The sequence below is a fragment of the Apium graveolens genome, chromosome 11, assembly GCF_009905375.1.
Source record: "Apium graveolens cultivar Ventura chromosome 11, ASM990537v1, whole genome shotgun sequence".
In the NCBI taxonomy this organism is placed as follows: domain Eukaryota; kingdom Viridiplantae; phylum Streptophyta; class Magnoliopsida; order Apiales; family Apiaceae; genus Apium; species Apium graveolens.
The window spans coordinates 9405854-9417267 of record NC_133657.1 but is presented as its reverse complement, the minus strand read 5'-3'; the positions used below and the strand labels follow the sequence as shown (position 1 = coordinate 9417267).

The 11414-nt window shown below is 40.9% G+C and overlaps 1 non-coding gene across 1 annotated transcript; it reads left to right on the top strand.

Annotated features, from left to right (window-relative positions):
• Positions 1–1506: 1506 nt before the first annotated feature.
• On the top strand, positions 1507–1612 carry LOC141699000 (small nucleolar RNA R71). Its single transcript, XR_012565493.1, has one exon. It is a non-coding gene; the product is annotated as a small nucleolar RNA R71 (small nucleolar RNA).
• The last annotated feature ends 9802 nt before the right edge of the window (positions 1613–11414 follow it).

Genomic DNA, 11414 nt, shown 5'->3' with positions numbered 1-11414 from the left:
AATTGTGAGCTCATCCTTCTGCACATCTATCAAGGTTCGACCAGTTGCCAAGAAAGCTCTTCCCAAGATTATGGGAATCTTCTTAGCCTCCTCGAAATCAAGAATTATGAAATCAGCAGGGAAGATGAGTTTATCAACCTTGACCAAGACATCCTCCACAATACCTCACGGATATGTAATAGAACGGTCGGCTAACTGCAAGGTCATATAAGTCGGTTTGGGATCAGGTAAGTCCAACTGCTTGAAAATTGACAAAGGCATCAGATTGATGCTAGCTCCCAAGTCATATAAACATCTGTCAAAAGACATTTTCCAATAGTACATGGAATAGTGAAGCTTCCTCGATCCTTAAGCTTCAGAGGTAACTTCTGTTGTAGCACAACACTGCATTCCTCCATGAGAGCAACAGTCTCTAAATCATCTAGCTTCACCTTCCGAGAAAGAATGCATTTCATAAACTTTACATAACTAGGCATCTGCTCAAGAGCCTCAGAGAAAGATATGTTGATATGAAGTTTCTTGAACACCTCCAAAAACTTCTCAAATTGCTTGTCCAACTTTTTCTTCTGCAGCCCCTTAGGAAAAAGCGGTGGAGGATAGATCTGTTTCTCCCCTGTATTACCCTCAGGAGGAGTGTGCTCAACAGTAGTCTTCCTTGGCTCCACTTCTTCATCCTGCTGCTCTACTTCTTTCTCAGCCCCAGCTTCTTCAGTCCACTATTGAGTTTGTTCAGTATTCGCAACCTTTCCAGACCTTAAAGTGATTGCATTTACATGCTCCTTAGATTCCCTCTTTCCTGAAACTTCGGTGTCACTAGGTAGTATACCAGGTTGACGATTTAACAAGGCATTGGAAATTTTCCCAATTTGATTTTCCAAGGTCTATATAGAAACAACTTGACTTTTGCACATAAGCTTCAACTCCTCTAATTCAGATTTTTCATTAGCTTGTTGCAGTTGGAGTTGTTGTCTTGGTGCATACTGCGGTGGCTGAAAACCAGGGGGGTTGTACTGCTTAGCTGGATACTATTGATAAGGCTATTGAACCGCATTCTGAGTGTTGCTCCAGCTGAAATTAGGATAATTGCGGTTGTTGGGATGATAGGTGGCAGACACTGGTTGTTGTGATCGCTGGAAGTTGCTCACGAATTGAGCTGATTTACAAGAAATTGCGCACTGATCAGTCTCATGGGCACCAGCAAAAAGCTCACATACACTAGTGATTTGATTAACTCCATAATTAGCAAAAGTGTCCACCTTCATCGTCAAAGCCTTAAGTTGGGCAGCGATAGCAGTTGCTGCATCCAATTCTAGAATTCCTGTAACTTTTCCCTGAGTCAGACTCTGGGAAGGATTCTGGTACTCATTAGCAGCCATCAGTTCAATAAGTTCATAAGCTTCATCGTAGCTCTTAGCCCACAAAGCTCCTCCTGATGCTGCATTCAGCATGGGTCTAGAAGTAGCACCCAATCCATTGTAGAAACATTTGATAATCATCCAATCAGGCATGCCGTGGTGTGGGCACTTCCTTAGCATCTCCTTATATCGATCCAAGCCTCACACAGAGATTCTCCTGTTTGCTGAGCAAACTGGGTAAGAGCATTCCTGATTGCAGCAGTTTTCGCCATGGGGAAGAATTTAGTGAGAAACTTTTATGCAAGATCCTCCCAAGTGGTGATAGACCCTGCTGGTAGAGAGTGTAACCAACACTTAGCTTTGTCCCTCAGAGAAAATGAGAAGAGGCGTAGCTTGATAGCATCTTCAGTCACATCATTGAACTTGAAAGTGTCGCAGATCTCGATGAAATCCCTGATGTGCATGTTGGGGTCTTCAGTAGGAGAACCCCTAAAATGAACTGAGTTTTGTATCATCTGAATCGTACTTGACTTGATATCAATAGTGTTAGCCCTGATAGCTGGTCTGATGATGCTTGACTGAATGTCATTAATCTTAGGCTGAGAATAGTCCATCAAAGCCTTAGGATTTTCCGCTTGATCACCCATCTCTACTAAAGCTGTTCTTCAACTTTCTCTTCTTCTTCTACCTTCTTTTCTTCCTCGAAAACTTCCTTATGAACTACCACAACTTCTTCCTTGGCTTTATCCAGTGTTCTCTTACAAGTACGCGAATGCGTATACATACACCCTCACTAGAGTACCTGAAATAAGCCAAGGAAGCAGATAAGTAACAATGTCCGAGTCAATGAACTTTAACGACCACTGATGGAAAGCACATAAACTATAAATTAATACTGCGATCCCCGGCAGCGGCGCCAAAAACTTGTTAGTCGCTAACACGCGCTAATAATACACGCAAGTATACGAGTTTGCAAGTAGTATAGAATCTTTTCTAGTTCGTTCCCACAGAGACTGTATTGGTTAACTAATTAATTCACGCACTTAAGTAACAATGTATGGTTATTATTCAATGCTAAGACAATAACAAATTGAGGTTGTTTATAACTAAGAATTAAACTAACAATTATAACTAAGAAAATAAGATTGATTAAATTAATATATATGAAAAACATGGATTCTAACTTCATTAAATACTTCATTCAATAGCCTTATTGTTCTCAACCTTAGCATGCAATGGTGATGACACTAATCCGACAGCGCGAAATTGATAAACGCCAACTTTCGTTGCACGAGTACCATACTACCAGACATCCACAAAAGAGATAGAAGCTGAATAGACACCAATTATATTGAGGCCCTATATGTCTATAGAATTTGACAACATAATGGCTTAAGTGCAATTTTTTCTATCTTGATTACACAGGGCAAGTAAGATGGTTAAAATTACCTACGAATCATGCATAACAATTACATGAACATATGCTAGCATGGCAAGTTCTAAATCCTTAAATTCACTGTCGCTTCATTAAGAATTAACACACTATCTTATAAGTTTGCGAAGCTCATAAGTCGAATATGCACAACCAATACTAGGTTATCATACAATCACCACATACTAAGGCATCGAAACAATTTAACTAAAGAAATCCATAAATAAATCTGTTAGAACCCCACGATAACGATTAGCCCATAATCAGACTCATCATCAGCGTGGGTTCCGATGAAAACATGGTATAACAAACGTAGTCTTTATAACGAATAAAGAAAACCAAGTGCAAAACAAGAGTAAGGTTCACAAGTAAGAAAACTAGCATCCAAATAAAACTTAAAACAAAGATTCACAAGTAAAAACAAGATCTTCTTCATCTTCATTGAATCGTGCTAAAACGGTCCTCTTACGGCTCTCCTTGATTCGTCTTTGGCTTGTTATCTTGTTAAAAATGACCTAGAGTTGTTAATATAGTAGCCCTGATCAGCATAGAACTCCAGAAAATCATTCTTCTATTCAAAACAGGAATTCTGAAACCCGATACGGCGCGGCCGCACGCTTGATCAGCGCGGGCACGTTGGGCTTCTCCCTAAACTGACTTCTTTTCTTTTTCTTGCAGATTCGACCCGTTCTTCGCGAGCTTTTATTCCAACACCACCTTGACACCAAATTAGCACCAAAACAATGCTAATTCACCAGATTACCTAGATAATGCCTGAAATGCAAAAACACTCGAAAACACGTTAAAACACTTAACAACTTGAGTACAAATGCATCAATTCAAAGCTTATTAGAGCATTATAAAGTGTCATAAATGCCACTCAACATACCCCCAAACTTGAATCGATGCTTGTCCTCAAGCATAAATAGACTCAAAGAACAAGAAACAAAAATTCATGGATGCAACTATATGAATGCATCGATCCCCATAGAATAACTAAACCAATCGATAAGCAATACCTCAGCAAATGCAATTATTCGCATAAAGATCAGTCAAACCTCACAAATCAACTAATAAACTAGAGACGTGCGTGTGTGCAAATGCTTACAGATGTACTAACGCAACTAGATTAGCAATCATGACTCACTACTTACCAAGATAATCGCAAGTTTATAAACAGAATAAAAGCTAGAGTTAAAATAACTTACAACACTTCAATTCTTATATCAGAGTTTTATATGGATTCATGCTTTAATTCACAATAAAACAAACATATATGCTTATTTGATCGTGCAATGAGTGAGGTCCACAAAAGACTTATACAATAGTACCCATGTAGCGAGTGTTAGGTTAGCAGATCCTAGACTATAAAAGCCTTAGGTCACTAGGCACAAAGTCCCCTAAGAACTTAATAACTCGAGTACTAAAGAGCCCACTCGTGATCAATTATACATAACACTTATTCCTTTTTTAACAAATTTTTGAATGAGTGCATTTCGCTCTATCTCCTTCAACCCTAGACTACTCATAAAATATAAGCCAGCTACTAGCCAATTGACACCTAGCCACACAACTAGCAATGAAATCCAATTTTCTCCAATTTTTTAAATATCCATGTCTTTTATTATTAAGAGAATATCCTAAATTCTAAATATAAACAAGCGATTACACCTCGACAAATAAACAAACCATGACCATGATCTATCACTCTAGCAATCTATAAGACTTAGTGAAATACAAGTGTCTCTAGCATGCAAATTAACTTAATATGACATAACATCTCTAAACACGACATCACTACACTAGCATCAACATCACAAATCAATCGGAAAAATTATCTAAGGGATCATGTTATAATGCAAATGCATGAAAACTATATGAATAAAATTACATAAAACTATCAAAATTAAAATAAAATATTAAAAAAAAAACTACATGGCAAAAACTACATGGAAAAATATGCAAACTATATGAACTAAACTATCATAAACATGCAACTATATGTGACTCACACAAAAACATATTCCTTCAACTACCACCCCCAAACTTAAAATATTCACTGTCCTCGGTGAAGGTAATAGTAAGGAATCAAGCATACCTACTGCGAATCAGAATCCTCACCCTCAACGAGTGGATTATCAGGCATGTTTGGAGGCGGATGCATGGAATCCTCACCAAAAACTGGCCACTAGATGTCAACTCTGGTGGCTCTAAAAGTTGTACCAAGTGTATGGGTAAGATCGTGTGCAAACCGACTATGAATATCGTGCATCACATCCATCCTCCTCGCAAGATGCCTATATTACGTCGAACTTAAACCAGCTCCAACCTCTGCTGCCTTCTGCTTCTGTTGCTGCGATCCTGACGGCCCAACCTCTCCTCCTAACTGAGCTCTCCAAGCTGCTCGACGGCATGCTGAGAACCTCCCGCTGTAGCTGCCTCCATAGGCTTACCACTTGGCAGATGATCATATGAGTACCCAATCCCCTTAGGATCGGGCTTCCTTCCATACCACTCCTGCATGCTCAACAGTATAGAATTGTCGATAGGAGTACTGGGAAGCTGAAGCTGCTCATGTGCGGGCTAATGAACACCAACTGCCACGCACAATTTCGCCATTACGGACGCATACGGAATAGCACCTATAGTACCTCCTCTCAAAAATCTCAGAATCCCCTGATATATAACCATCCCCAAATCAATGTAATCACCCTGCAGAATCCTCCACAGAAGATGAGCACGCTCCACAGTAATCTCATACACATGCGAAGATGGCATGATATTAGCACAAATAAACGAGTTCCAGGCCCGTGCAAACCTGTTCATGCACGAAGCAGAGAACGTGGAGTAATCAGTAGTGCCCCTCTTGAACTTCCAATGAGTCTCAGGCACACAGAGAGTAGCAATGATGAGATCCAAATTAAAGTCCTCCAGAGTCTTATCGTTCCAAGTGTCCTGACCCACCTTCCTCATAGGCTGCTCAATCACCATCCTGATAGCATCAGCACTGTACTCAACAGTCCTCCCCCTCACCACCGTGAAGCCATTCTTCTCCGCCTTGATGTTAGAATAGAACTCCCGCACAACACTCATGGGCACAGCAGCGGGCGCCTCACAAAAAGAAACCCAGCCCATCTCGAGAATCATCTCTAACAGCTTGCCATCCTTTCCTGATGGCAGAAAACCTCGCTCCTTAGCAATTGGCTTTGAGAGAAGCCTCGTGTACTCCTCCTCAGCCTCAGGAGTAGAAAACCTGGGCCTCACACCACCCGCAAATGAAGAATCGGTGGTGCTGCTGCCAACTTGTGTTCCTTGTCTCTTGGGTGCCATTGGGATTGAATGAGAGAAAATAAAAGTTTAAGTGTTTGAGAGAGATTTGTGTTTGAGAATTTATGATGTAGTGGAGAAGTTGTGTGTAAGTGTATGTATTTATAGGTGGGGAGGTTATGATTTAATAAGGAATAGAAGTGGGAATTGATTATGGGAATTGTGGGAATAATGGGTTTGATTTGGAGAGGGAATTATGGGATGTGGAAGAGTAAAAATCAGTTTGGAATTGATTTTTGATTAAAAATCCTGATTTTCTCTTAAAACTGTTGTTTTATTTTATTTTTTTCGAACAGAGACCCGGCGCGGCCGCACGCTAAGACGGTGTAGGCACGCTCACTCTCTGGAAAATCGGCGCGGGCGCGCTCACTTACTGGAAAAACAGCGCGGCCTCGCGCTGGATCAGCGCGGGCGCGCTTGGTCACTGGAGTTGGCCCTGAATTTTCTTCTTTTTCTGATTTTTTTATGTTTTTCTCCTTTCTTCTTGTTTCCTCTACCTACTAATGTACAACATACTTGGGTTTCCTCCCAAGAACTGCTTCTTTTACGTCGCTAGCTTGACGTAGAATCTCGAGATCAAATAAACAATAGAACGGCACTAACCACCTCGCGGTTTGCCGTGTCACCATAGTAATGCTTCAACCTCTGACCATTTACCTTGAATGCTTGGCACGGATCATTCCAAAAATTTCCACCGGTTCATGTGGAAACACAGTTTTAACAATAAACGACCCTGACAATCTTGGCTTCAACTTTCCAGGAAAATGACGGAGACAAGAGTTGAACAAAAGAACTTGTTGCCCCGGCACAAATGAATTGAGCACTAGACCTTGATCGTGCCTTCTCTTGACTTTCTCCTTGTACATTTTGTTGTTCTCTTAAGCTTGAAGTCAAAACTCGTCGACTTCAATCAATTGAAGCATCCTCTTCTTTCCAGCCGCATCCAAATCCAGATTCAACATCTTCAAAGCCCAGTATGCTTTATGCTCGAGCTCCACAGGTAAATGAAACCCTTTACCATAAATCAACTAGAACGGCGACAATCCCAAAGGAGTTTTCTAAGCTGTTCGATAAGCCCGAACAGCTTCATCAATCTTCAAAGACCAATCTTTCCTTCATGGACATACGACTTTCTCCAAAATATGCTTGATCTCTCTGTTAGATACCTCAGCTTGACCATTCGTCTGAGGATGATAAGCCGTAGCAATGTGATGATTCACATTATACCTTTTCATCATAGCAGTGAACTTGTGATTGCAAAAATGCGACCCCTCATCACGGATTATGACTCTTGGAGTTCCAAACCTTATGAATATCTGCTTGTGAAGAAAATTAAGCACCACTTTTGCATCGCTCGTTGGCAACACCTTAACTTCAACCCATTTCGACACGTAATCAACCACCAACAAGATATACTGATTGTTACAAGATGAGACAAATGGCCCCATGAAGTCAATTCCCAAACATCGAAGACTTCAACCTCGAGAAGCACATTAAGAGGCATCTCATCCCTTCTAGACATATTGGCCACACGTTGACATCGATCATATTTCAAAATGAACTGATGAGCATCTTTAAATTATGTCGGCCAAAAGAAACCTGCATGGAGAACACGAGCTGCTGTCTTTTCTCCTCCATAATGTCCTCCATAAGCCGTTAAGTGGAAATCTCGCAAGATCCCCCCTCCTATTTCGCTATAAGGAATATATCTCCTGATGATTTGGTCAGCTCCTTGTCGAAAAAGAAACGACTCATCCCACATATACCACTTTACTTCATGTAGAAACTTCTACCTTTGAGCGTAAGATAAGTCGGGAGGCATGATATTACTCACAAGGTAGTTCACAATGTCTGCAAACCACGGTTCTTCTTCTTGCACTCCAAATAGCTGCTCGTCAGGAAAAGACTCATTTATCAATGTCTTATCCAATGAAGTAACATTAATATTTTCTAAACGCGAGAGATGATCAGCGACTTGATTTTCAGTTCCTTTTATGTCCTTGATCTCTGGTTCAAATTCTTGAAGCAAAAGAACCCGTCTAATCAATCTAGGCTTCGAGTCCTTTTTTGAGATGAGATATCGAATTGCAGCGTGATTAGTGAAAACTGTCACCTTAGTCCCAAGTAAATAAGATCGAAATTACTTAAAACCATTGACAATAGCCAAAAGCTCTTTCTCCATAGTAGTATAATTCACTTGGGCACCATTTAGGGTCTTACTAGCATAGTAGACCACATGAAATATGTTGTTCTACCTCTGCCCAAGAACTGCTCCCACTGCATAGTCATTTGCATCGCACATCTTCTCAAAAGGTTCATTCCAATCAGGTGTAGTTATGACTGGTTCTGTGATTAAACTCTTCTTTAACATCTTGAAAGCTGTGAGGCACTCATCATCAAACCTGAAATAAACATCTTTCTCTAGCAAACTGCGCAATGGCTTTAAAATCTTAGAGAAGTCTTTGATGAAATGCCTGTAGAACCCTGCATGACCAAGAAAACTGCGAATTCCCTTAACGAAAATGGATGGAGGAAGATTCTCAATGACCCCCACCTTGGCCTTATCCACCTCAAGACCCTTACTAGAAACCTTGTGCCCAAGAATATTGCCCTGTCGCACCATAAAGTGACATTTCTCCCAATTGAGAACCAGATTGGTCTCAACACGCCTCTTGAGAACGTGTGCAAGATTTTGCAAGCACTCATCAAATGAATCTCCAAAGACTGAGAAGTCGTCCATGAACACTTCCACATTCTGGCCAATCATGTCAGAAAAGATGGCCATCATACATCTCTGAAATGTGGTTGCCACACGACAAAGACCAAACGAAACTCGTCTAAAGGCGAAAGTACCAAATGGACAAGTGAAGGTAGTTTTCTCCTGATTTTCTGGAGCGATACAAATTTGATTATAACCCGAATAACCATCCAAAAGACAATAATACTCATGACCAGCCAACCTGTCGAGCATCTGATCAATAAAAGGCAAAGGGAAGTGATCCTTCCTAGTGCCTTTGTTTAGCTCCTATAGTCCATGCAAACTCTCCACCCCGTGACTGTTCTAGTAGGAATAAGCTCATTCTTCTCATTTGCTACCACAGTAATTCCACCTTTCTTTGGCACACATTGAACCGGGCTTACTCATGAACTGTCAGAAATAGGGTAGATGATCCCTGCATCTAGCCACTTAAGAATTTCCTTCTTCACTACCTCCTCATGATCGGATTAAGTCTTCTTTGCTGCTCGACCGTAGGCTTACTACCTTCCTCTAGCAGAATTTTTTACATGCAATAAGAATGGATGATTCCCTTGATATCTGCTATAGTCCAGCCAATTGCCGATTTGAAATCTCTCAGAATCCTCAAAAGCTTTTCCTTATCACTACCTGAAAGGTTAGATGCAATAATAACAGGCAGAGTGGAGGCATCACCTAGAAACGCATACCTCAAATGCTCAGGTAAAGGCTTAAGCTCAAGAGTGGGAGCTTCCTCAACAGATGGCTTGAGGAGTTTAGGAGCTTTATTCAATTCCTCCATTCCAAGAGATTCAAAAGGCATATCAATCTTCCCCTTCCAGGGAAAAGCATTTAAATATTGCAATTGTTCATCACCTTCGTCATCTTCACTATCTGAATTCCCCAACAAGGCTTTTTCTATGGCATCGGACCTTAGCAATTGGTCAAGTTCCGATGTGACCACCGAATCAACCAACTCCACTTTTAAGCATTCCTCATTATCAGTAGGAAATTTCATAGCATTGAACACATTAAAAGTAACATCCTGATCCAAAACTCGTATTGTGAACTCACCCTTTTGCACATTTATCAAGGTTTGACTAGTTGCCAAGAAAGGTCTTCCCAAGATTATGGGAATCTCCTTATCCTCCTCGAAATCAAAAATTACGAAATCAGCAGGGAAGATGAGTTTATCAACCTTGACCAAGACATCCTCCATAATACCTCGCGGATATATAATAGAACGGTCAGCTAACTACAAGGTCATATAAGTCGGTTTGGGATCAAGTAAGTCCAACTGCTTGAAGATTGACAGAGGCATCAGATTGATGCTAGCTCCCAAGTCACATAAGCATCTTTCAAAAGACACTTTTCCAATAGTACATGGAATAGTAAAGCTTCCTGGATCTTTAAGCTTCGAAGGTAACTTCTGTTGTAGCACAGTACTGCATTCCTCCGTGAGAGCAACAGTCTCTAAATCATCTAGATTCACCTTTCGAGAGAGAATGCCTTTCATAAACTTTGCATAACTAGACATCTGCTCAAGAGCCTCAGCGAAAGGTATGTTGATATGAAATTTCTTGAACACCTCCAGAAACTTCTCAAATTGCTTGTCCAGTTTTTTCTTCTGCAGCCACTTAGGAAAAGACGGTGGAGGATAGATCTGTTTCTCCCCTGTATTACCCTCAAGAGGAGTGTGTTGAACAGTAGTCTTTCTTGGTTCCACTTCTTCTTCCTGCTGCTCTACTTCTTTTTCAGCCCCAGCTTCTTTAGTCAACTCTTGAGTTTGTTCGGGATTCGTAACCTATCCAGACCTTAAAGTGATTGCCTTTACCTACTCCTTAGCTTCCCTCTTTCCTGGCACTTCGATGTCACTAGGTAGTATACCAGGTTGACGATTTAGCAAGACATTGGTAATTTGCCCAATTTGATTTTCCAAGGTCTTTATAAAAACAGCTTCACTTTTAAACATAAGCTTTAACTCCTCTAATTCATATTTTTTATTAGCTTGTTGCAACTGGAGTTGTTGTCTTGGTGCATACTGTGGTTGCTGAAAACCAGGGTGGTTGTACTGCTTAGCTGGATACTGGTGATAAGGCTGTTGAACCGCATTCTGAGTTTTGCTCCAGCTAAAATTAGGATGATTACGGTTGTTGGGATGATAGGTGGCTGGTACTGGTTGTTGCGATCGCTGGAAGTTGCTCATGAATTGAGCTGATTCACTAGAAATTGTGCAATGATCAGTCTCATGGGCACCAACACAAAGCTCACAGACACTAGTGATTTGATTAACTTTATAATAGCCAAAGTGTCCACCTTCATCGTCAAAGCCTTAAGTTGGGCAGCGATAGCAGTTGCTGCGTCCAACTCCAGAATTCCTGCAACTTTTCCCTGAGTCAGCCTCTGGGAAGGATTCTGGTACTCATTAGCAGCCATCAGTTCAATAAGTTCATAAGTTTCATCGTAGCTCTTAGCCCACAAAGCTCCTCTTGATGCTACATCCAGCATGGGTCTAGAAGTAGCACCCAATCCATTATAGAAACAGTTGTTAATCATCCAATCAGGA